The sequence below is a fragment of the Ambystoma mexicanum genome, chromosome 6q, assembly GCF_040938575.1.
Source record: "Ambystoma mexicanum isolate Mex_15411 chromosome 6q, UKY_AmexF1_1, whole genome shotgun sequence".
Lineage (NCBI taxonomy): Eukaryota > Metazoa > Chordata > Amphibia > Caudata > Ambystomatidae > Ambystoma > Ambystoma mexicanum.
In genome coordinates this window covers 1,647,455,666-1,647,481,193 of record NC_090937.1, presented here as the reverse complement: position 1 = coordinate 1,647,481,193, position 25,528 = coordinate 1,647,455,666, and positions in this window count along the sequence as shown.

Genomic DNA, 25,528 nt, shown 5'->3' with positions numbered 1-25,528 from the left:
GCATGAAGTGCCCCTTGCTGGTCACCTTGGTATTAAGAGGACCAAGCAAAGGTTATCCATGCACTTCTACTTTCCCAAGATGGGGGTGCAAGTAGAAAGTCACTGCAGGAGTTGTGCCTCCTGCCAGTTATCTGGTAAGGTTGGCTCGGCCATCCAAGCTCCATTGGTACCACTCCCAGTTGTGGGAATACCATTTGAAAGGGTAGGCATCGACATCGTTGGTCCCCTTGACCAGCAAACATCCTCAGGCAATAGGTTTACCCTGGTGCTGGTCGACCATGCAACCAGATATCCTGAGGCCATCCCATTGAAAACTGTAACTGCCAAGTCAGTTGCAAAAGCATTGCTTGGCATATTTACTAGGGTTGGCTTCCCTAAAGAAGTTGTGTCGGATCGTGGCAGCAACTTTATGTCGAAGTATATGCAGGCTATGTGGAAAGAATGTGGGGTCACCTACAAGTTCTCTTCTGCATACCACCCCCAGACCAATGGTCTGGTGGAACGTTTCAACAGAACGTTAAAGAGCATGATTGGGGCTCTGGAAGAACCTTAGAGAAGAAAATGGGATCTTCTATTACCACGCTTACTGTTTGCCTACCGAGAGGTACCACAGGAGGCTTCAGCCCCTTCGAACTTCTGTTCGGTCATCCTAAGGGGACACTTAGCCATAGTCAAAGAGGGATGGGAGATGCCCACTCCCCCTGTTACTACCAACGTAGTAGATTATGTGCTAGGGCTCAGAAAATGGATGGTACTTCTGATGGGCTTGGCTAGTGATAAATTGAAGGCAGGACAAGCGCTGGTGAAACATTGGTACGACCAGAAAGCTTCCCTCATCAACTTTACACCTGGTCAGCAAGTCCTGATCATGAATCCCATAAGGCCTCGAGCTTTACAGGACAAATGGTCAGGCCCTTACACAGTGGTGGAGCCCCTGGGTGAGGTTAACTATTTAGTGGACCTTGGAAGGCCTGGACAGGCTCCAAAAGTGTTTCACGTGAATAGGCTGAAGGCTTTCGTCCCAAGAGTCGAAATCGCAGCACTGCTACTGGCTTCAGATGTTGAGGAAGAGGAGTCTGAACCTCTCCCCGACCTGTTCCAAAGCGGTCCTTCAGATAGCTCCTTTGAGGGTGTCCGAGTGGCCCCTCACCTGACTTCTGATCAGCAGGCTGAGGTGAAAAGTTTGCTTAGGCAGTTTTCCCCCCTGTTTTCTCAGTCGCCTGGTTTGACACCTTGGTGCAAACATAACATAGACACAGGAGACAGTGTACCTACCAAAAGTAGGGGATACAGGATGTCAGACAAAGTACGGTCTTATATTAAGACCGAGGTCAACAAGATGTTAGACCTTGGGGTGATTGAACCCTCTAGTAGTCCTTGGTCCAGCCCTGTGGTTTTGGTTCCAAAGGCAGGCACTTCTGAATTGAGGTTCTGCATGGATTACAGGGCTCTGAATGCTGTCACCAAGATAGATGCACACCCCTTGCCTCGAACAGATGAGCTGGTGGATACTTTGGGTGCCTCCAAGTACCTCAGCACATTTGACCTCACTGCTGGCTATTGGCAAATAGCTTTAGCAGAACATGCCAAGGAGAAGACAGCGTTTTCTACTCCCGACGGCATTTACCAATTCTGGGTAATGCCGTTCGGGTTGAAAAATGCACCCGCCACTTTCCAGAGGCTTGTGAATCATGTTTTGAATGGGTTGGACGAATTCTGTCTTGCATATCTGGACGATATAGCAGTTTTCAGTGCCACCTGGGAAGACCATGTGAAACACCTCGGGATTGTGCTCCAGGCTCTTCAGAAAGCACACTTGACCATAAAGGCTAGTAAATGCCAGATTGGACAAGGCTCAGTGGTTTACCTTGGACATGAAGTAGGTGGAGGGAGGATACAGCCTCTTCCCAGTAAAGTACAAGCAGTACAAGACTGGCCTACCCCCACTACACGGACCCAAGTGAGAGCCTTCTTAGGACTCACGGGGTATTACCGAAACTTTGTGGCAGACTATGGCACCATAGCTGCCCCTCTGACTGCCCTCACCACTCCGAAGAAACCCAAGAAGGTAACTTGGACCGATGAGTGTGAGAAGGCCTTCAATGGCTTAAAAGACTCCTTGTGCCAGGCCCCTGTCCTCAGGGCCCCTGATTATCAAAGACCTTTTATCGTGCAGACGGACGCCTCTGACACTGGGATAGGAGCTGTACTATCACAAGTAGATGAGAAGGGTAAGGAACACCCTATTGGTTTTATTAGTCGCCAGCTTAAGGACAGAGAGCTCAGATGGTCCACGGTAGAGAAAGAATGTTTCTCTGTTGTGTGGGCCCTAAGGAAGCTGAGGCCCTACCTCTATGGGACCCACTTCACTGTGCAAACTGACCATAAGCCCTCCTGGAGAAACTGGCCATCTCCCAGCTTAATCTCCATGCTGAATGTGTTGGTAGTCTTCATGACCATCAGTCTGGCTTCAGAGCTGCCAGAAGCACGGAAACTGCTCTCCTGAACATCCGTGAGGACCTGCTCTTGAACCTTGACGCTAACATTCCATGTATTCTCATTTTGCTTGATCTCTCTTCTCCCTTTGATACTGTCAACCATACCATCCTGCTCAACCGTCTCCGTGATAACCTCGGTATCACTGGTCAGGCTCTGACGTGGCTGACCTCTTTCCTCTCAAATCGAACCTCCCAGGTCCAACTGGGGTCTTTCCTCTCTGACATCTTCTTCTCTACCTGTGGTGTCCCCCAGGGATCTAACCTCTCTCCCTGGCTGTTCAAACAGTATCTGGCACTTATCACCCACCACATCGCCGCTCTCTGCCCCTACTTTCAGTGCTATGCGGATGATACCCAACTCATTTTCAGGCTACCCTCGGCCTCCTCTTCTCCTTCCCTCATCTCTGACTGTCTTTCTGCTATCCAGGAATGGTGTGCCGCCAACGACCTCTGCCTTAATGCCAGTAAGACTGAGATTCTACTCATCGGCACTCCCACTCCCTCCTTCCCTGCTGCTCTCTGGCCGGCCTCTCTGGGCCCTCTTCCTGCTCCTACCTGCAAGGCAAAAAACCTTGGGGTCATCTTCGACTCCACACTCTCCTTCTCTCCTCACATATCCGACGTAGCTAAGAAATCACACTACCAGCTACACCTCCTCAGAGGTATCCTTCCTTTCCTCTCCTTCCCCCAGAAGCTCACTGTCTCTAGAGCCCTGGTTCTCTCTAAGCTGGACTACTGTAACAGCCTCTATCTTAATCTGCCCGCCTCTACTCTCTGCCCTTTGCAACTCATCCAGAACAGGACTGCAAGACTTGTCCTTGGCCTCAAGCCCAGGGACCGTATCTCTCCAGGATTGAAATCACTACACTGGCTCCCAGTGACTGCGAGGATCAAGTTCAAAACCCTCTGCATTGTCCACAAGGCCGTCTGGGGCCTTGGGCCAAAATACCTTCAACTCTCTCTTCCTAAATATCTTCCTTCTCGAGCGCTCTTCGCTCTTCGCTCATCCGCCTCCAACTCCCTCAGGGTCAGCCGCTTCTCCTAACAACGAGTTGGGGGCAGATCTCTTTCCACTGCAGGGGCCTCCCTCTGGAACAGCCTTCCTACCTCCCTGAAACTTGAGGAGAACCACCTCCGGTTCCGGAAGCACCTCAAAACCTTCCTCTTTGCCTCCGCTTTCTCTCCCCCTCTCCCCTGCTAATACTACTGAAACTGCACTGAATCTGCAACTGGGCCATTCACCGTTCTCGGCCAAGCCACTCTCCCCTGCACTGCCTCCACGGCAACCCCTGCACTACGGGACTGTGTCTGTATCCATACAGCCCCCCTTCCCAGCACTTGTCTGCACTTACCTCGCACTTGCCACCAGCTGGCCCTTGTTATTTATCCTGTATGCTGTATGCTAATAACCCTGTACTGCACTTTCCCCTCTCCCTTTCCCCCATGCACTTTTCCCTTCCCCTCTACCCTTGCACTTGCGCAATCTGAATGACACCTGCCCTAGTAAGATCGTTGTCTGTCTCCCCTTGTTCCCCCCCCTGCCTCGTCGCGCCTTGAAACACTTGTGTATAGGCGCGTTACAAATGCCTTATCATATCATATCATATCAAAGTGGCTAATGAACGTGAAGGGGGAGAATCCAAAGTTGCTTAGGTGGTCCATAAGTCTACAAGGCTTCGACTTCACTATTGAGCATAGGCCAGGTGTCCAACATAGCAATGCTGATGGGTTGTCCAGAATGTTTAACCGACCTGAACAAGAGACTCATCCAGGGGGGGAATTAGTTCCCCCTGTCCATAGTCTGGGAGGGGCGAGTGTTAGGAAAGATTTCATAATTGTAGGTAATTTTCCTTCCATGTGGCAACCCCTAAACTTTTTGCTGTTGTTTTCACCTTGTTCTCGACTTTGCCAGAGAAGTGCAGCCTTCTGCCGCACTCCTCTGGGCTTTCGCTCCATTCTTACGGGGAAACTGACATGCCCTTAAGACAGTCAGTACCGGGAAACGCTGTATTCCGTAGTTTCTTTTATCATGTTGCGGCTTTCGTGCAACATGACACAAGAGGGCACTGTAAGCTAAGTTACTGCTCTCTTGGGTCTCTAGCCTTCTACAGGCCCTAGATACTCTTTTTGGATTGTAACTGATCGGTGCAGGTGATTCACGGTCGTTTCTTGTGTTTTGAGCTCCTTTTGGCGTTTTAAGCACGTTTCTCGCTTAGCCCAAAATGGTGGCCTGGCTCCCAAAATGGCCAGACCACAAGGCTCCTTTGTCCTGTCCGCTGATCGTCTTGCTCCCTTCACCTTCCCCAGGTGGTGCCGACCCGGGGCCTTCCTTATTTGGGCATGTACTTTCCCGCGAAACTCGGATGCTTTCGCGGGCTTCTACATGCCTGGTGTGTGCCTCCAGGATGTGGGCTGGGATGTCTGGTCCCAATACACATCCTGGGTGCCAGAGAGTCTAGGGTGGTGTGAATGCCTGGGACCACCGTGGTCCGTGATAGGTCCACGTATGGTGTGAGTGTTGATGAGCGGATCTCCCATTGGGTCCCCTCCGTTTTGGCGCAAAGGAACCGTGGATAAGAGGGGGCTGGAAACACCACTACCATGTCGATCTCCTTAGTTCTCACGAACGAAGGAATACAGGAGCCAAGTATCCTGCAACCAAGAGGCTGAACCGAGGAATGGCTGGTGACCCGCTGAAGGACTGCTCCTCTGCACTGCTGTCGCCTTGTGAAACCCTTTTCACCTTTGATCGAACCAGAAGGCCTGTACTGGTACTTCGACCCTTGGAATAGCGGGGACAGCTATTCTCGGCATCTTCACCATCTCCTGCTCGTAAGCCTTCGGAAGCGTCTCTGGGCCATCCAGCAGACTGACCAGCCTACACAGGATCCTTGCTCTGTAACCGCCGCCAGGTTGTGTAGTATTTCGAGTCCTTGTCACTCTCACACGATTCGTACACTTGGCGTTCCCAGGTCTGAAGTGAGTAGTGTACATTTGGCTCAGATACACACGGCCGCTCCGATGCCCTGCTGTGGTAACAATCTGTGCGGGTCCACTTCGTTTGGGATGTCTTCTACTCAACTCTGCTGCTGCAGATTCAACACGACGACGAGACATCCCCTGCTCTCCTGTACCTGCCAGCGACTGAAACTGATGCAGAGAAGCCTAGGTCTGCTTGCATCGGGGACCGGTGAGTAGCATAGCTAGGAACTGGTCGCCCTCCTGCAGGAGCCCATAGCTTTTCCCCGCTGTGTCAAAACAGCACGCGTTTCCGTACTCGCGCTCTGCTTCTGCCCACAGTGGAGGCTGCGCTTGAGTCGCGGAACTCTGTTCTTCTTCATTTGTGCACTAAACTGAACTGCCTGATTCCCTCGAAGAGACTCCCCTTTTTGCCCGTTGGCACCAGCGTGTGCAGGTACTTTTGAGCACAAGGCTCCACTCTTCGTAGGGCTCAGACTTCCTTTTAGTTAGGTGCCTCTGAAGGCGGACTGGGTCTAAGCATTATTTCGCACTGCCTGTTTTCCTTCCCTTTTAGGTGGACTACACATTTTGTGCATCTAACGCTTGAGACTTGTTTGTATTTATATATATATTTTATTGGTATGGTATGTGTTGGTTTACTAGAGTTGTATTGTGATTTCTCGCTACGGTCATTGTTTTAAAGGCCTTGGAATAAATGTGTATATATTTTTAATATAACACCTGTTTGGAGTAGTTTGTAAGTGTCCTTGCTTTGTGTGCTCATTGCGGGCTTTCAGTCACCCACACCCCTCTTGAGACCTAGTCTTGACTGCCGCGATCGCTACCCTGATTGGTCTGGCTTGTCCAGAGGTTACCCTGTTCCAAGCAATTAGGTTGGCCTTCTGAACTTCTGCGCCACCAGGACAGAGTTCAGAAATCCGTCTTAACAATCCGTGTAGTAACCGGGAGACAGTGAGAAGTTTTTAGGGCAGGAGAGATGCAGTCCCTGGGCTTGAGGCCAAGGATAAGTCTTGCTGCCCTTTTCTGGATTAACTGGAGGGGTTGTATAGAGGAAAAGCATAGATTCAAGAGTAGGCTGTTGCAGTAGCCAAGCCTAGAGAGAACCAGGGGTCTGCTAACATTGAGCTTCTGGGGGAAAGTGAGAAAAGGGAGAATTCCTTGGAGAAGGAAGAGTTGAAAGTTGGACTTCTTGGCAACATCCTAAATGTGAGGGAGGAAAGAGAGAGGGGGGTCAAAGATGACAACAAGGTTTTTGGCTTTGGATGAAAGAGAAGGGCGAGAGCCAGAGTGAGGGGAAGAAAGAGGGAGCAGGGGTCACTGTCTTGATGGCCTTGCGGCAGAGATCATTGGAAGTGCACCAAGACTGGATAGCAGATAGGCAGTCCGGGATGATGGAAGAAGCAAGAGGGTCAGCTGGAAGTTTGAAGAAGTCTTGAGTGTCATATGTGAAGCACTGGGATCTGGGGGAGAAGGAAGAAATGATGCGTGCCAGTGGGGCAAGGTAATTGTTAAAGAGCCAGGGGGAGAGGTTGGCGCCCTGGGGGACACCACAGGTGGAGAAGGAGGTAGGTGAGAAGAAGGTGCCCAGAGTAACCTTGGACATTTTGTCAGTTAGGAAGGAGGTCAACCAGTCCAGTGCCCATTCTGAGATACCCTGGGTATCATGGAGCCATTTTATGAGGATGGAGTGGTTGCCCATGTCAAAGGTTGAGTGAGATCAAGTAGAATGAGGACAGATGGGGAGTTAGAATCCCCCCCCCTTCACAGGTGTTCAGAAGAGCAGTTTCTGTGCCTCTGGATGCTCAGAATCCAGATTAATGGTCATGGAGACCATCAACAAGTTCAGTGTGTGAGGTAATTGGCGGGAAGGCCAGCTTCTCCAGGTGTTTGCCAAGGAAGGGGTTGATAGAAGTACGCAGTAGTTAGCTGGACAAATAGGGTCTGCTGAAGACTTTTTTAGGAGGGGGCGCACAAGGGAGTGCTTGAGGGAGGAGGGGAAATATCCAGTAGCAAAAGAGTGGTTGCAGAAATCAGCAAAATCAGGGGCAAGAGAGCCAATGTTATCCTTGATGGTTCTAAAGGAGCAAAGAGAAACCTGATTAGAAGAGACCTTCATAGAGCAGACAACTCTGATGACCCCATCAGGTGTGACAGAGGAGAAGGAGGAGAGAGAGGAGGAAGGAGGGTGGGAGGGGTTGTGGGAGAGGGTGGAAAGGGTGTTCAGGATGTCCAAAGTCTTTGTTCTGAAGTGAGTGTCCAGTATGTTGCAGAGGGCCTGGGAAGGAAGAGGGGAGGAGGAGGAGGCTGCAGAAGGGTTAGCTAGTTCCCTATTATTGTGATTAATTGCTACCAGCTAGGAGGGGGCTGCGGCCTGCATGTCTCCCCCACCACACACATTTTGTGCAGTAGGCTTTGCATACCCTTCTCGTCAGGGCCTCCGAGGCTCCACAGTGCCTGTGGCATAAACAGGGGGTTAAGTTAAGCAGAAATTTCTTTCGCACGGCGAAGGTCAGACTTCCTGGCACAAGCTGCGTCTCTGGATTTACCCACTGTAAAGGTGTTATTGAAGGGGTGTGTAAAGGTGTCCTTAAAGGGGGGTGAGAAGGATGATGATTAACAGTGCTGCTCTTGCCCAGTAGATGCCCAGTAGCTGTCCCTATATCCCTTCTTTAGAATTAAATCATCAGTATGACCCATCTAGTTTGGCATTATTTGTCCCTGTAATGCTCTGAAGGGTCAATGTACCAGTGTACCATCCCCACATGGTATTCAATAAGCAGCATTCCTGTGTCCTCATGCAAGCTGTTGTGCCCTCACCCTCACTCTGTGCGTAAATGAGGCTTCGGGTTTCACGCAATGATGACCCCTTTTGGATCCATCTTCCTTGTACTTAGTGGCACGGGTGATCACCAAATGCCCTTGTCAAGCAATGACTAGAAGCAGGTGCCCTGCCGCTTATTTCTATTTCTAAAGCCACCACTCTGCAACCCTCATTACATATCAACGCACCTGAGATCATGAGGTGCCCTAGTATGTGCGCCCCATTGTCCCCTGCACAGTTCATGGCTTAGGCAAAGCGTGTCATTGCTTTATTTAAGTGGAGTACCTGGTGGTGTTCTTTCCCCTTCAGCTTTCATCATTGGAGGGGCAGAGCCCGACACCCTTCATGTGCCCGCTGCCACTAATACGGCTACTACACAATCCCCCCCCTCTCTGGTTGGGTTTACTTTTCGTACTACTATCCATAGATGACTCCCTCCCTTACACATATCAAATGTCCAGGTAAGTCCCTATTGCTGAGCATTTTAGCTGCTGGAAACAGCACAGTGCACCTACATAGGTTCTTCCCACCTGCTCAGACATCAAGCTCTCAAGCAAGTTCATGGATATTGACCAAGAGACCAAACGAGGCCTGCGGCAAGGAATGAAGGAGCTTCACTCTTTTCAATGGGTCACTCTACACAACCCAAATAATTGTGGGACTTGAACAGAACTCTAGCCTAATTCCCCATGTCTATGGTTGTCTTAAGTTCACCACTTCATTCCCAAATGTTCTTCAACAGCTTCTTCAAACTGTTTGCTAGTTCCTGATAACAAAATAATGTGTTCTTCATGGACCAGGACTGGTCAGGAAGGTTTCTCTTTATATAATCTGCGGGGAACCTTGTAAACTCTAGGACTTATTTGTTCCTCCTCACTAGGGTCCTTTGCACAGTTCTGAGCCTCTTATACCACAAGAGCAAATGTTCACACTCTTAAAGGTCTCTTTGTGATGTTCGCCCGATTGCAGGGCCCTTCCTTGTCCCTCATAGTCTACATTGTTCTTTTCAGACTCCTGCAGCATTTTCTCGGGTGATGGTGGGATACGAAAACCACCAGCCGACTGACAGGTCTTGTAGAGGTCGATGTGTCTCGGCCTCAAGTTGCAGAAAGACCCTACCATCCTCAGCACCTCCTCTCTACTCCTATTCCTGACACTCCTGAATGCCATGCCACATGCTTGTTCCACATCGCGCGATGGGTGTATGCCCTCCTTATTGAGGTCTCCTTTCCACCCCCTTCTTTGGGATAAGGGTGCGCCCTCGTCTCGTTCCTTCCTGCTCCTGCTATCACTCCAGTAGCACCCTGCAACATCTCGTAATTTCTAACATCCTACAGATTCACTCCCTCCCAGAGTCACCAAATTGCTCCAAACTCTGACTTTCTGCAAATGCCCTCACATCCCCTTCCTGGGGCATTCCTTTTATATTTCAGCAGGTTCTCCCTTTGGGCCAATATGCATGTTAGGGCCTGCAGGTGTGTCCTCATTGATGTTGTAGTTTGAATGGTGAAGAGTTTTAACAAGCCCGTCTGCCATCTTCTAGTTTTCATCTGAGCATGCACACAGACAGGGTACAACGTTCATTCATCAACAGTGTTTTTTCAATAGGTTGCTTGCCGAGAAATGATTTGTGAAAACACTCATCAAAAAATATACAAAAAATATAGGGGGGTTGGGTAAGGGTATGTAAGTGATGGGGGGTCAGGGAATAGTGTAAATTTAATAAGGTAGGGGAGGTAGGGGGAATCCCCCCTAAAAGAATACAATGTTAACGAGGTTAAAAAAAAAGAATTCGCCAAAACACTGCTGAAGAGTGAACATAGAACCCTATGCAGATGGCAGTGGCTTAAAACTAAAAAAAAGTGATGGGTGGGAGGTTTTGAATAAATCGGAACCTCTGGCACTGCTCTGAGCAAACTTCTACACCACCGTTTGCAGCGGCTTGGCCTGCTAGGAGGTGCCCTGAGAGCATTTTCTGTGTTTCAGGAAGGCCGTTAAAGTCTCCCACCTCGATGAGTGTTGGATGGGAAGAGGGTACAATGCTCTACGAGATGGCATAGGACTGCCAACAAAGGCCCTCCATGGGAGGTAATACTGCCCCAAGAATATTACCCGCTGGTTTTCGGGAGGTACCGCACCTCCTCTGTTACCGCCTCTAGAAGTCTCCCTTTAATTTAATGGGGGACTTTGTCACAGAATGAAGTTGTGCTAGCGCCATGAGGAATGGATCCAGCTCAAAGAACATGCAAGCTGAATTGCTGATTATCACGACACTATCGTGAGGTAAGATATCATATAAGCAGATGATATACTTCTAACATTTTAAGCTAGCAGATGGACACACAGCCTGAAGCCTACACAGCGGGCTTCGAAGGCCCATGACATGCTTTCCAGCTCTCTAGCCTACAGCATGGCTTCATCAAAGTTTCATCATACTCCTAAATCCCAATTACCCAGGCTGTCGAAATACTCAGCAGAATGGTGTCAGACCTAAGAATCCATTTACAGCAGGGCTGAATAGTAAGACTTTGCCCGTCCAAGATGGAATGCAGGCATGCACTGCTTGATCATTACTGCTTCCAGCAAGACGAGAAGATTGCGCTGTGGCAAGACCTCAGCACCGGCTTACAAGTCATGACCATACAAAGAGGGCGTCGACATTCATGTAAACAGGTGCCTCTGTGAAAAGCACTTGAACATTGCTAAAAGAGAAAGGACCTTGGCTAGGAAACCAGCAGTGTGGGCTGCACACCCAATATCCACGTAGGTGGTTTGTAATGTTTCTGTGTATTCAATAACCAGTAATTCAAGTCTTAAAACATTGTCTTCATTTATTCACTAATAATAATGTCCTTAGTCAGTGACTCATTCATAAGTTATAAGTAGATGCGTGATAGGGCCAGTGCATTTCAGGCATTCATGCCCTTCACCAGGGCCTGTTTAATCCTCCAATTAGGTCGGATCATTGTAAGTCATTATCCAAAATAGAGTCAAAATTACACCTAGAACAGCAAGTCACATATGAACCATATAATTCAAAGCATGGCACGTCAGGAGCAGGTGAAATATGAGAGTCCACATTAATCATAGTTTAGCCCCAGCATCATTAAATGGTAAGTAAATTATATCACAAACATAAGTCACTGTAATATGATAATACGTACGTTGGGAGAAGGCTGATCAAAAGGGTGGGGGTGAAAAGGAGAGGATGAAAGGGATATCCTTTAGTTTGAATGATGTTAGGTAAGTCACCAAAAACCACTGCGGTGGAACATTAACTAACCTGCTTATGCTTCTGTGAGGGCGAGAATCTCTGTAAAGATGGACATTGGCTAAACAATAAAACTAAAACTCGAATCTTGCTAAACAGTGCTCAGGTTGAAAACGTGAATACATCCTTACCAGGGTTGTGAGCTATGTTCTTACAGTGAAGTTCACTGATGGAACGCGGCGTTGCCCGTGCAAAATATGGTGTTCCACTGCTGCTGTACGCAAGAATATACAACTCATTGTGATGTCCCATCGTGTGATTAATCAAGTTGAGCAGCATGTGCATAATGTTGAGCCACATAGTGATTGCTCAATTGGAGGTCTCTGGGTTTACGTGAGGGATTCAGTGGCGCGTCTGCTGATGGGTGCCGCGGAACACGCGACAACTAGTGAGGGATGCTAATGACAACGAGCGGTTGTCAAGGAAACCAAATGGAAAGCTTCACGCGGAATGCGGGCGGCCATCCTGGAAAGGTGCAACCTCGTTCATACCTATCTGTGGATACACAGAAACGATTCTCTAAAAGACGTGGTCCTATTAAAGTGGCATCATACGTAGAGAAAGTACTAAGAATTTTTGTATTATTGGGTTGATTTGTACGAAACCAACTCGAACTCATAAATATAAAACGTTCATGCGTTGAACGTTGTGTTTGTTTACTAGGTATGCAGTTCAGAGTCAAGTTACCTGACGACCTAGCCCACCTGGTTGACCTGGGCAGTGTTGGTGAGGTTCTCTTGTTAGATTTGTCTGCAGCATGGTTCTCCGCCTTCCTGCCCAACCGTTCCCAATCGGTCTCTCTCCCTACCTTCTGCTCTAAACTGGTACTTCTGACATGTGGGGTCGCACAGGGATCCGCCCGTTCGCCTATACTGTTTAACATATATATTAGATGTCTTTTGTTTCGCATTTGTTCGCATGGTTTTAGCTATTATTCCTATGCTGATGGCACGCAGATTCTGGTTCGTTTGGCCCTCACCCGAGCAGACACTGCGGCACGGCTTAGGAGTTGCTTGGTGGATCTAAGTGAATGGATGGCACTTAACTTGCTTAAACTGAACAGAAACAAAACGGAGGTTCTTGTAGTGGGTACTACCAGCCCACTTTCTTTTTGGACCCCTGACTTTTGGCCCACCTCCCTTGGCCCCTTCCCCCTGCCCTCGGTCTCAGTAAAAGATATGGGGGTAAAGATCTCTGCCTCTCTATCCATGGCTGAGCAGGTTGTGGCGGTCTGCAAACCGGGCCATTTTAAACTATGTATTCTAAGGAAGGTTCTTCTCTTCATTCCTTATCAGTTCCATGCCTCAGTGGTTGCTGCACTTGTTTTTAGCATGGCCGACTACTGCAACTCACTTTATCTTGGCTAGCCACTCTGTCTCATTAATTGACTTCAAATGCTCCAGAATGCTGCTGTCAGAACTATTCTGCATCCTCCGCCATGGGCTCACCTATCCTCTCTCCTCAGACAGCTTTGTTGGCTCCCTGAGGTGAAGCGGATTCTCTTCAAATCTATGAACATCATACATCGTGCTTTCCATAAACTGGTAGCGGAATACCAACAAGAAAGGTTTTCTCAGTATGTTCCTACCCGTTCTCTCTGCTCCCAGTCTGCTTTTCTGCTGTCTGTCCCTCAGATCAGACTATCACGGATAGGTGGTCATGCCGTCTCGGTGGTAGCAGCGAAGGCTTGGAATGATCTGCCTCTCACTCTGCGGGCTACGGCTGACCGTCTCTCATTCCGCTGCTCTTTGAAAACTAACTGTGTTATTCTAGCGTGGCCATTGCTGCTCTCCCCCGCATTTCAGCACCAAGATGCCCTGGAGCGATCGTGTACTTGATAAATACACATAACATAACATTAAGTATCCCGGCAACTATGTTCCCAGGTCAAAGAACAGTGGTCCAAAACCTCTGTTTCAAAGGTTTGCGTAGTAGATAGGTTATCGGGGTGCTGCGCGTACAGGTCACACTGCGATGCTGCAGCTCGACTGTTAAAGTGCTAACCAATGAGGTGATTCGTATAAATGATATCAGTGACTACTGGTTGGAATAACCAAGTGTCCTATATGTGTCATCTGAATTCAGGGAAAAAGAAGAAGTAATTGAGTTAATTAAGAATACAAAAAAAGAAAACATACTTGTACAGTACAATTGCTCATCTCAAAGACTCCTGCGATCACATGGTATCAAATAATCATTATGTTGTTTTCAAAACATTGTCAACAATCATACATCCATCAATCCCAATGTGATGAGGGAATGTATTGCTAAAAGAGTATGAAGGTACAATCTGTTAAGATAATTACATTTTCACCATCACACATTCATCAATCACGATGTGTTGAGGGAGTATATTACTCAAAGGATAAGGAGGCGCTATCTGTTATGTTAAGTCAATTCTCATAGAATACTCCACAAGGGTGTGTAGTGGATATCCTATAACTTGTCCATTGTTAGTACCAGTCACTTGATTCTGCCCATAGTTATTCATCTCAAGGTTAATAGGTGTGTTTAAAAAAAGCAGTTTAAGTCCCACTTCTCATTCATCCCTCCTGGGGTGAGGGCATCTAATCCTTCAATCACAGTGACTTATTAATGTGATATAATGTGTTTACCATTTAATTATGCTGGTGCTAAACTATGATTAATTCATAATGATTTTGTATATGTGGACTCTCATATTTCACCTGCTCCTGACGTGACATGCTTTGAATTTTATGGTTCATATGTAAATTGCTGTTCTATATGTAATTTTGATTCTATTTTGTATAATGACTTACAATGATCCGACCTAATTGGAGGATTAAACAGGCCCTGATGAAGGACATTAATGTCCGGAATGCACTGGCACTATCACGCATCTACTTATAACCTATGAATGAGTAACTGACTAAGAACATTATTATTAGTGAATAAATTAAGTCGACGTTTTAAGACTTGAATTACTGGTTATTGAATACAAAGACAAATTACAAACCACCTATGTGGATATTGGGTGTGCAACCCACACCACTAGCTTCATAGCCAAGGTCCTTTTTCTTGTTGCAATTTTTGAGTGCTTTTCACTGAGGCACCTTTTTACTGGGTTTGCACCCCATGCAGAGACGTAACCTACTTTTGTCCTAATTTAAGAAATCATTACCATCGCTGTGCACACTCACTGCTCCCCAGTCTTATTGTTTCACATCCGTGTACGATTTGAGTGCACGCATGCTGACAATGTCATATGAAGAAATTGACCACTTGACAGATAATCGAGCCATCACACTTGACTTTTCAGCCGAAGAAGCAGATGCCATTTTAGGTCTGATTGAAGAAAGAACACAGTCTATCACTAACATTGATCCACAGAGTAAAATCAAACAGTTGGAATATACAATCGGGAAGGCAATCAACAGAAAGCTGCATGCTGTAACACTAAGCCGATATTACAAAGCACAAAGGATTCCAAAGATTTGAGAGTTCCAATTCGGCCGACATTATGCAAAGAAAGCAAAGACCTTGTTGCCAAGTGGGAACAGATACTCAATAATTGTTCTCTCGATCTAATTCTGCTGACCATAAAAGAACTATCGGGTAACATTGATCAACTAGAAAAAGAAATTGAAACACTATCCAAAGAAATCACTGAGATAACTGATGTTGGATCCTTTGCTTAGATTCTACCAGATATCAACTCAAGGGATACAAACTAGATCTGGAAGCATGTAAAGTTCGAAAATTCTAACATGATGCCTATGATTACTTAAACAATGAAGTGTACATTGGGCAGACAAGTATCAGTTTCAAGGTCCTCGACCTAACAAAACATCAACTGATAATAGCAGTTCAGAATCAGAAACTACTGAACCTAGTGAAAACCAATAAGGAAACAGCAAGACAGCTAGTACCTCATACACAACAAACCGAACAACGACTTCCACGAAGTTGATGACAAGTGACTCTTTTTTTAAGTCAAAGAGGAAAGGGACGAGGACGGGGAAAAGGAAGAAGTCAAGGAATGTTAACTCGGTTTCAAACTCAACAGAATTAGTTGTGAATCTATCCAAAAGATCTTTATCTCATCACGAAATTAGAACTCTATAGAAAGGTCTGAAATTTGTACCGACTTATAGTAGTAATAAGTTTAATACACAAGTAGAAGTACACAAACTGATATGCAAACTGAAGCTAAAAGTATTATTTGCTGAACTACCGACACCTACAGAACCTAAAATCAAGACAACTAACATATTGAGATCAAGCCTAGAAGCACTTTCTCAGCGCCAATTATTATACCATCAATTGAAATATTCCATAAAATGGTATTGGCTGACATAAAGAAAATCCAATTCAGAAGTCCAAAAACTCACAATCTAAATAGAGGTGAACTTTCTCAAATAAAAATCCTATTTTCGGATGCAACTATCACTATCAGACCTGCCGACAAAGGAGGAGCAATCATGATTCTCGATACAGAAGAACATAATCAAGAATGTATGCAACAACTAATGGATCATAGCACATATGACACAATGGAAAACAACCCTGCGATGGAAATGAAACAAGACCTAGAAGGTATTCTCAATAAGACTGAAGAAATGGAATGGATAACGCACAACACTAAATCATGTTTGTTAACACCACAAAGATCTACAAAAGACTAGACAATCCCCGGGGCAGACCCAAAGCAGCAACAGGGAGCATTCTACAACCTCGCCGAACTTACATTGACTACTTTTGGCAGCCTATTATACAGAAAACTCCCACATTTGTGAAGGACACTACTCACTTTCTACAGATTTTTGGCATCATTTTGTGTTAGCTGGTCCGGATTTAACGGTGGTGGTAAAACCGTACTGGGTCTGTTTTCCGGATTGGCTAACTCCAAGTTATGTGGCCGCATGGTGTTACACGCTCCAGGTCTGACCTGGCAGGCGTACGCCACCTGCCGCACACAGACGTGGAAACACTGGCTCCATTACTGCATGGTGCCGGTGTTTCCACTGCCCCCATTCCCATGGAGTCCTATGGGAAATTACGGCAATGGGGAGTAACGGAATGCCGGCTCCGGAATTACCAGACCACCAGGGCTGTAATGCACCGGTGATTCCGGCAAGTCCGGAGCCGGTAAATCCCCATGCGTCCGGCAGCAGCCTGCTGGTTTTACCGGCATGGCTACCGCCTGACTCGTAATGAGGCCCCAGCTCCAGCTCATGGAGAATGACATTCTTTTCACAATTGATGTTAACAGTCTGTGTACCAGCATCCCACACAATTTAGGGCGAGAACCAGTCGACTGGCTACTTTTGCAAGAAGAATCGATAGGAGCGTCTAAAGAATTCTTGATGATACTACTGAATTTTATTTCTCTTAATTCCTTTTTTTAATACAACCAGTCATTCTATCTTCAAATATCGGGAACGGTAATGGGAGGCACTATGGCGCCAGTCTATGCCAACACTTTTATGTATTGATTTGAATCCACAAATATACTTGGGCATCAGCATTTGAACAAATAAATCAAAAATGAAGTGCAATTTATCGATGACATTTTTGGAGTATGGTGTGGAAGTAGAGAAGAGCTTGAAGAATTTTTGACATATCTGAACTGGGGGTTATCGACCTAGCCCTTTAAGATGAGGTAGCAATACTTTTAGATGGATGGGAATGCAAGATGTACTCAAACATTAATAATCAGAAAGTAGGCAAAAGTCAACAGTTTTAATGTCAATTATCGAAAACAGGGAGTACAATGGATGTCGGCGGATGTCTCACAGCATGATCTAAATTAATTTAATAAAAAGTACCCTTTTATGCTAAAAACGTGTCACTGCTGACATCAACCTACGTGGGTCTGAGAAAGTGATAGGGTTTCTTGTTTCAGGTGGGGAAACTAAGCCCTCCCCTTAAACAGGTCACTCTGGATGTCATTAAATACATGACGTCCCATTGGTTACACATGCTACAGGGCTCTTAACTACGCGACCCCCTATAATTGGTTGGTATTTTTACATTCGTCAGTATTTTTCCACCTACGCTAGCAGCACGCAGGCTGGACACCAGGTGCCAGTGGGTTGGTCTTGATCATAGCTTCCCACTAATTAGCATGTCACCCATCACCACCTTTGCAGTCTGCATGTCAATTAAGACTTTGAACTCGGCCTTGGAAATGTTCTCTTGCTCTGAGAAAATGAGGGAGTCGAGGAATGCTCTGTCTCCCAGCGTAGGTGTGGTTCATCATGATTATTCATTTTCACCCATCCACATGACTGAAGACCATGATTTATAGCTTTGGTGCATTTAAAATACTACTATTTATTGATCTTCTAACATCTTCCTTGTTTTCATGCACGTCTTCTGTGTAGGAGTTTGTTCTTTCACACGTTCGTTAGCTACTGTCTAGTTATCAAGGCCTAAGATGGCCTTGGCTTCTCGGTGGTGGTCCAGCCTCGCCTTTCTTTGATTCACTCATGTGATTCAATTGTTTTTCTAACTGCAACATGCTGTAAAAGCTTTCATTTTTCTGGTCCAGCTCTGCTAAAATGCATAGTGGAATCGTCCATAGTTCATCTGCTCCTATACATTATAGTTTGGCGCTTGCAGCAATCTATTCAATACATAGCCAGCCTTAAGAATACTTCATCTGCTTGCATTTCTTTGCATCTGGACATGAGTAAAATGGCTTGATAGCTTAATCTTTTCTGTAGCATGAACATCTATATCGCGAGCCCAAATTGTTGCTCATCTTCGATGCTTCTTTCTTAGTGCCTATAGAATATCTGCATTCTCTCACCTCTGCATCTCCTCCAGGTGTATCAGTCTTGCTTCATGTGACTTCACCAATCTGCTCCTTTGCTCAGTTTTCATGCTTCTTCCGAGATTTCATTCAAATGTCCTTCATATCGTACTCTATGCAAGTATGGCTTTCTCAATGGGAACTTTACTTTCAGGATTCTTTTAGGTATTCACACTTTTACTGTTACTGCTCTTAGTTTAGTTTCTTTATTTGTACCGCGCGCCGAACCCTGGGGTAACCGGGCGCCGGAGACTTAGATACAGTTACAACATGGCAAAAATATACAATACAGACTGTGAAATAACAACAATACGTGTGGTAGACTAGGTTACAAGATGGTCGACAAGGACATGCGGAGAGGAAGTACATTAAGCAGAGTTTTTTGTTGGAAAGCCATGTTTTAGTTTTGGCTCTAAAAGTCCAAAAGGAGTGTTCTGTTCTAAGGTTTAGTGGCATAGCGTTCCATAGTTTGGCAGCTAGGACCGGAAAGCTAGCGCCAGCTGCTTTTTTTAGGGAGAATTTGGGAACGGAAAGGCAATGTGAGTATGGCGTTCTGGTTGGTCTAGTTGATGTGTGATTGTGGAACTTGTCTGCCAGGTATTTGGGTGCATCATTGGAGCGGCATTTATGGACAATGACGAGGGATCTGAGAGTGATTCTGTCTCGTACAGGGAGCCAGTGAGCATCTTGCCTGATGCTCGAGATGTGGGCGTGTCGTGGGATACTGAGGGAGGCTCTAAGGGCATTATTTTGGAGCACCTGTAGTTTGTTCAGGTTGCGTTCTGACGTGCCGGGAAAGAGTGTATTGCAGTAGTCCATTTTTGAGAGCACTACACTCTGGCTAGAGTAATGCAACTGGAGGGAGATAAGAAAGGTTTGCAGGCGCTGATAAGCTTATTTGTGTAAGCTGTGGAAGAGGCTGTGGCATTTACCTGTCTTTTGAGCGAGAGAGTAGAGTCTAGATAAACCCCAAGGGTTTTAATTTCTTTGGCTACTGTGATTAGGTTACCGTCTATGTTGATGGATGCGTAACAGGGGTCTAGTTTGTTTAGCCGTGGTTGGGAGCCGACAAGAAGGAGCTCAGTTTCCTCGTTGTTGAGGCATAGACCGTGCTCTGCCATCCAGGCTCGGATCTCCAAATATAGATTGCGGATTCTGGTGGAGTCCTCATCGTAGCACCCTGATAGGGTGATGAGAACCTGGGTATCGTCAGCATAGTTTGTGTATGTGACACCCAGGTTATCTAGGCGGTCAAACAATAGCTTAGTGAAGATATTGTATAGGGTCGGCGAGACGCACAAGCCTTGAGGGACGCCACTGGTGATGGGGACAGGGAGTGCTGAGGCCCCCGGGGAGAAGACCCGAGTGGTTCGGTTGGCTAGGAAGGACTGGATCCAGGCAGTCGCCTTGTTAGAGAAGGCCGCTGAGGTCATCAGATGTTCCGTGAGGATCTGATGGTCGACGAGGTCGAAGGCTGCTGATAGATCTAGCAGTAAGAGAATGGCTAGATTACCCTTGTCCTTTGCCTCGTCCATCTGGATTTTTTGGTCCAGTAGGGCTGACTCTGTTCCGTGCCTTGGCCTGAAGCCGGATTGTCTGAGACCCAGGAGGTTGTTGTCCTCCAGGTGCTTCTGTATTTGCAGGTAGGCCACTCTGTCTAGGATCTTTAGGATGTAGGGAACGGTGGTGATTGGTCTGTAGTTGGTTGTGTTATTGGGGTCTAGATTAGGTCTACATTAGGCATGGCCCAGGCCTCCTTGAGGCTGCTAGGCACTGAGCTTGATTTGAAGGATGCGTTGATAAGGGCTGTTATGAAGGGAGCCAGAATGTTGGCGTCTTCCTGGATGATGGGAGCTGGGCATGAGTCCCCTTGGTAACTGGAGGGTTTGAGGCCCTTGATGATGCTTTCTACTTCTTTAGTGGATACTGGTGAGAAGGAGAAGGGGGGGGTAGGTGGGTGTTTTGGGAGTGGTGGACGGTGGATGGTTTGTTTTTTTGGATAGGCTAAGCTTTTTCTGTTCGATTTTGGATTGTAACATGGTGATTTTGTCTGCGAGGCTTTTTGAATCCTCTCACACCAGTCTGCATCTTTTACGCAGGTTTCTGCCAGTGTGGGGGGGGGGGCGGTTCCAGTTCCCTGAGGATATTGAAAAGCTCTTTTGTTTTAGATTTGGCGCTCTCAATTCTGTTGTCATATGTCTCTTTTTTGGCCTTGAGGATGGCAGTTTTTAGCTCTGGTGTGAACCATTTGTTCATGTGGGCTGCCGGTTTGGCTTTGGTGAGTTTGAGTGGAGCGATAGTGTCTACTGCTGATTCTAACGTTTTGTTGTACAGGTCAGCAAGTTTCTCTGCATCTAGGTTAACGTAGTTTGTAGGGGTAAGGATGTTGTCTATGAGTGGGCAGAGGTTTTGTAAGGTAATGTTGCGGTTATTTCTGGTGAGGGTTTGAGGGATGATGGGTGTAGGAGTGTTTGGTTGTGATTTCCCTTGGATGGAGAAGGAGATGGCATGGTGGTCAGACCATGCAGTTTGCTTGTTTTTTGTGATGGTCGTAGAGCAGTTGAGATCCGCTAGCCAGTCCAGGGTCCTGCCTTTGTTGTGGGTAGGGTCTGTGATTCTGAGCTTGAACCCCAGTTGGGAGATGGTGCTTTTCAGGGAGAGCACATTGGCATCGTTTGGGTCGCCGAGACCAAGGTGAGGTTTCCAAGAAGGATAATTTGAGATCCTGTTTTGGTGTTGGTGGTCAAGAGGTCAGATATCTCTTCCTCAAATGTGGTGATGGGGCCTGGAGGTCTGTAGAGGAGGTGTAATAATACCGTTTGTGTAGCAGAGAGTTGGAGCTTGGCTGACAGAAGTTCTGCAGACCGGAAGCTAGGCGGTGGGGTTAATCTAAGGCCAAGGGATGTTTTGGTGATGAAGGCTACTCCTCCTCTTTTACCTATGTCCCGGTCTTTCCTTAGTATTGAATAACCTTCTGGGATGGCAAGGGATAGAGCTGGGCCTGCTGCTTGGTTTCAGTGATAGCCAGGAAGTACAGGTTGTTGGCAGAGTTGAAGCAACCAGGGAGCGGGCATTGATGAGGGCGCCCTTGATCAGTGGCTGTTCAGAGGTGCTCAAGGGGGCTGTTTAGGTGATGCTCAAAATTTGAGCGGTGTTAGCTTGATTGTGCGCGGGATGAGGGGAGTGTCTTTTGGCGAGTGTCTTGGGGGTTATAAACCGAGAGCCGAGTCGCAGGTTTCTGTCTTTCAATGTGCATGGGTTCCAGGGAGTGGGCGGAGCAGAAAATCGGCGGATCCATTCTATGGGGCTGAGGGTGCCGTTAGGCTGGTCAATATGTTGGGCCTCGAAAAAACCCATAGTCGAGGTGTATGAGGGATGTTGGGTTGGGTGTGATTGTGGTCGAGGTTTGTGGCGGGTGGTGTTGTTGTGGTGGAGCAAGGCGAGTGTGGCCGTTAATTTGAGAGTGGCTAAGTAGAGGTTTGCCATGGGTGGTTAGTGTGAAACCTGGGTGTAATTGGGTGAGATTGACTAGATGGCAGTAGAGTGCCCGCTGCTGGACGATGCGGATGGTGCCTCCAGGCACGCACAGGCCAACACAAGGTAAGGCCACCAGCCTTCTCGCCTATCAGTCTCACCTACCACGTGCTCCCACCCAGGTCACTGCTATGCGCAACACGCATTGCCAACACAGGAATGCACGACTACGATCACGCACCCTGCCTAGCATTCCTCTCACCTACACTCCGAACATAGGGTACCGGAATACAAGGGTTGGCGTGAGGAGCCAGCCTCTAAGCACCACACGCTGCTTCACTAAGGCAAACCACAGCACTGATAATGCCACTCACTCGAAGGCAACGTTACAACAGTCTCCCAATGCCCATACCAACAAACAAGGCCTCATGGATGCCACAAACAATTGTACTTCTATTAACTCTAACTTTGCACCTATGCTAAAGCATAAACCCACTGGCTCTCCCTTGCCCACCGCCCATGCTGATGCCGCCCCCACTGCTTAGCAATGTACTATGTTGCCTAATGCCATGCGTACTGCCCATGCTGATGCCGCCCCCACTGCTAATCAATGTACTATGTTGCCTAATGCCATGCATACTGCCCATGCTGATGCCGCCCCCACTGCTAATCAATGTACTATGTCACCTAATGCCATGCGTACTGCCCATGCTGATGCCGCCCCCACTGCTAATCAATGTACTATGTCGCCTAATGCCATGCATACTGCCCATGCTGATGCCGCCCCCACTGCTTAGCAATGTAATATGTCGCCTAATGCCATGCATACTGCCCATGCTGATGCCGCCCCCACTGCTAATCAATGTACTATGTCACCTAATGCCATGCGTACTGCCCATGCTGATGCCGCCCCCACTGCTAATCAATGTACTATGTCGCCTAATGCCATGCATACTGCCCATGCTGATGCCGCCCCCACTGCTAATCAATGTACTATGTCGCCTAATGCCATGCATACTGCCCATGCTGATGCCGCCCCCACTGCTTAGCAATGTAATATGTCGCCTAATGCCATGCATACTGCCCATGCTGATGCCGCCCCCACTGCTAATCAATGTACTATGTCACCTAATGCCATGCATACTGCCCATGCTGATGCCGCCCCCACTGCTAATCAATGTACTATGTCGCCTAATGCCATGCATACTGCCCATGCTGATGCCGCCCCCACTACTTAGCAATGTACTATGTCGCCTAATGCCATGCATACTGCCCATGCTGATGCCGCCCCCACTGCTAATCAATGTACTATGTCACCTAATGCCATGCATACTGCCCATGCTGATGCCGCCCCCACTGCTAATCAATGTACTATGTCGCCTAATGCCATGCATACTGCCCATGCTGATGCCGCCCCCACTGCTAATCAATGTACTATGTCGCCTAATGCCATGCATACTGCCCATGCTGATGCCGCCCCCACTACTTAGCAATGTACTATGTCGCCTAATGCCATGCGTACTGCCCATACTGATGCCGCCCCCACTGCTAATCAATGTACTATGTTGCCTAATGCCATGCATACTGCCCATACTGATGCCGCCCCCACTGCTAATCAATGTTGCCTAATGCCATGCATACTGCCCATGCTGATGCCGCCCCCACTGCTAATCAATGTACTATGTTGCCTAATGCCATGCATACTGCCCATGCTGATGCTGCCCCCACTGCTAATCAATGTACTATGTTGCCTAATGCCATGCATACTGCCCATGCTGATGCCCCCCCCACTGCTAATCAATGTACTATGTCGCCAAATGCCATGCATACTGCCCATGCTGATGCCGCCCCACTGCTAATCAATGTACAATGTTGCCTAATGCCATGCATACTGCCCAGGCTGATGCCGCCCCCACTGCTAATCAATGTACTATGTTGCCTAATGCCATGCATACTGCCCATGCTGATGCCGCCCCCACTGCTAATCAATGTACTATGTCGCCTAATGCCATGCATACTGCCCATGCTGCCCCCATATCCCCCTCTCACTCCACCCCACCTGCCACTACCGAGCCATGTACCACCCCGGCCAGCCCGCCCACCTCCACACCGCTCTCTGCTTACACACTCAGATGTGCACTCATCAATGCCCGATCAATACCCGCACACGCACTCGACGTCAACGACTTGCTCATCAAGGACGACCTCGACCTCCTCATCCTCACTGAAACCTGGCTCAACGAAACATCAGGCCCAGCCCTATCCCTGGCCATCCGTCCTGGGTACTCCATCTTTAGGAAAGACCGCACCCTGCAGAAAGGTGGAGGCGTTGCCCTCATCGCCAAGGAATCCCTTTCCATCAGAGAAGCTGGAGGCTCGCTTGACACTAACTGTGACTACCTCCCTCTAAAAATTGACGTTTCTCCCAACTGCACCATCTCCCTGCATATTGTTTACAGACCCCCAGGCTCATCCCCTGACTTCCAGGACACCCTTATTCACGCTCTGTCCAACAACATCAACAAAAACTTCACGGGTTGTACTCCTGGGCGACCTCAACCTAGGGCTTAACGACCCCAAGGACCACCCGGCGAAATCCCTCAAGAAAGCCCTGTCCAACCTCGGCTTCACACACTCCATCTCTGGGCCCACTCATGTAAAAGGGCGCACCCTCAACTGGATTAGTCACCACAACTGCTCCATTCTCATCACTGCCAACACCCCCATCCCTTGGTCGGACCACCACTACATCCAATTCACCCTCATAACCAGGAAAGTGGCCCTCGCCCCCCCCCCCCCCACCGTGCCAAGCAACCTACGCCAGGAGCTCTCGCCTTCTCACGGCTGAGAATCTAGCACCCTACCTCCTCAACCCTGCCCTCCAGGCCCCCTCCTCTAACAACCCCGAAACCTTAGCTGACGCCTTTAAGGACATCATCACGTCAGCCGTTGACACTATTGCTCCACTGACCCTAAAAAACATAAAAAAAGCCAAACATGCCAACTCATGGTTCTCCAAAGAACTTAGTGAACAACGTGCGCAAAAAAGAACGGCCCTCTCCGCCTGGAAAGCCAGCCCCTCTGAGGCCACCAAACTGAAGTTCAAAACAATCTCCAAATCCTATAAGACTAACATTACCCTAGCGAAGGCCGCCTGCTTCAATACCAGGATCGCTGAAGCCAAGTCAGGGTCCAAGGAATTATTCACCATCTTTAGGGAACTCAAAAAACCATCTGCCCCCCCTCCACCAATCATCAAAGATGACAAGTGGTGCAACAGCATTCAGTCGGCCATGCTCAACAAGCTCAACACCCTCCAAACAAAAATCTGCGGCCACCAAAAAGCCCTCTCCAACCTCATAGCCAAATTGCACGCTGAGACACCCTTCAGGACCAGCGCCTCCCCGCTATTTGAATTCAAAGATGTCACCGAGCAAGAGGTTTACCCTGCTCAACCCCATCAAACCCTCCAATTGCAAGGGCGACGCCTGCCCAGCTAGTCTCCTCAAAGACTCAGCACCCATCTTAGCCCCCTTCCTCACAGCTTTTATCAATTCCTCCTTCCAGTCAGGCCACGTCCCATCCGGACTCAAGGAAGCTTGGGTGCGCCCGCTCCTTAAAAAACCTCTCTGGACCCCGCAGTCCCTGGTAACTACAGACCGATTACCACTGTACCCTTCCTCCTCAAAATCTTGGACAAAGCA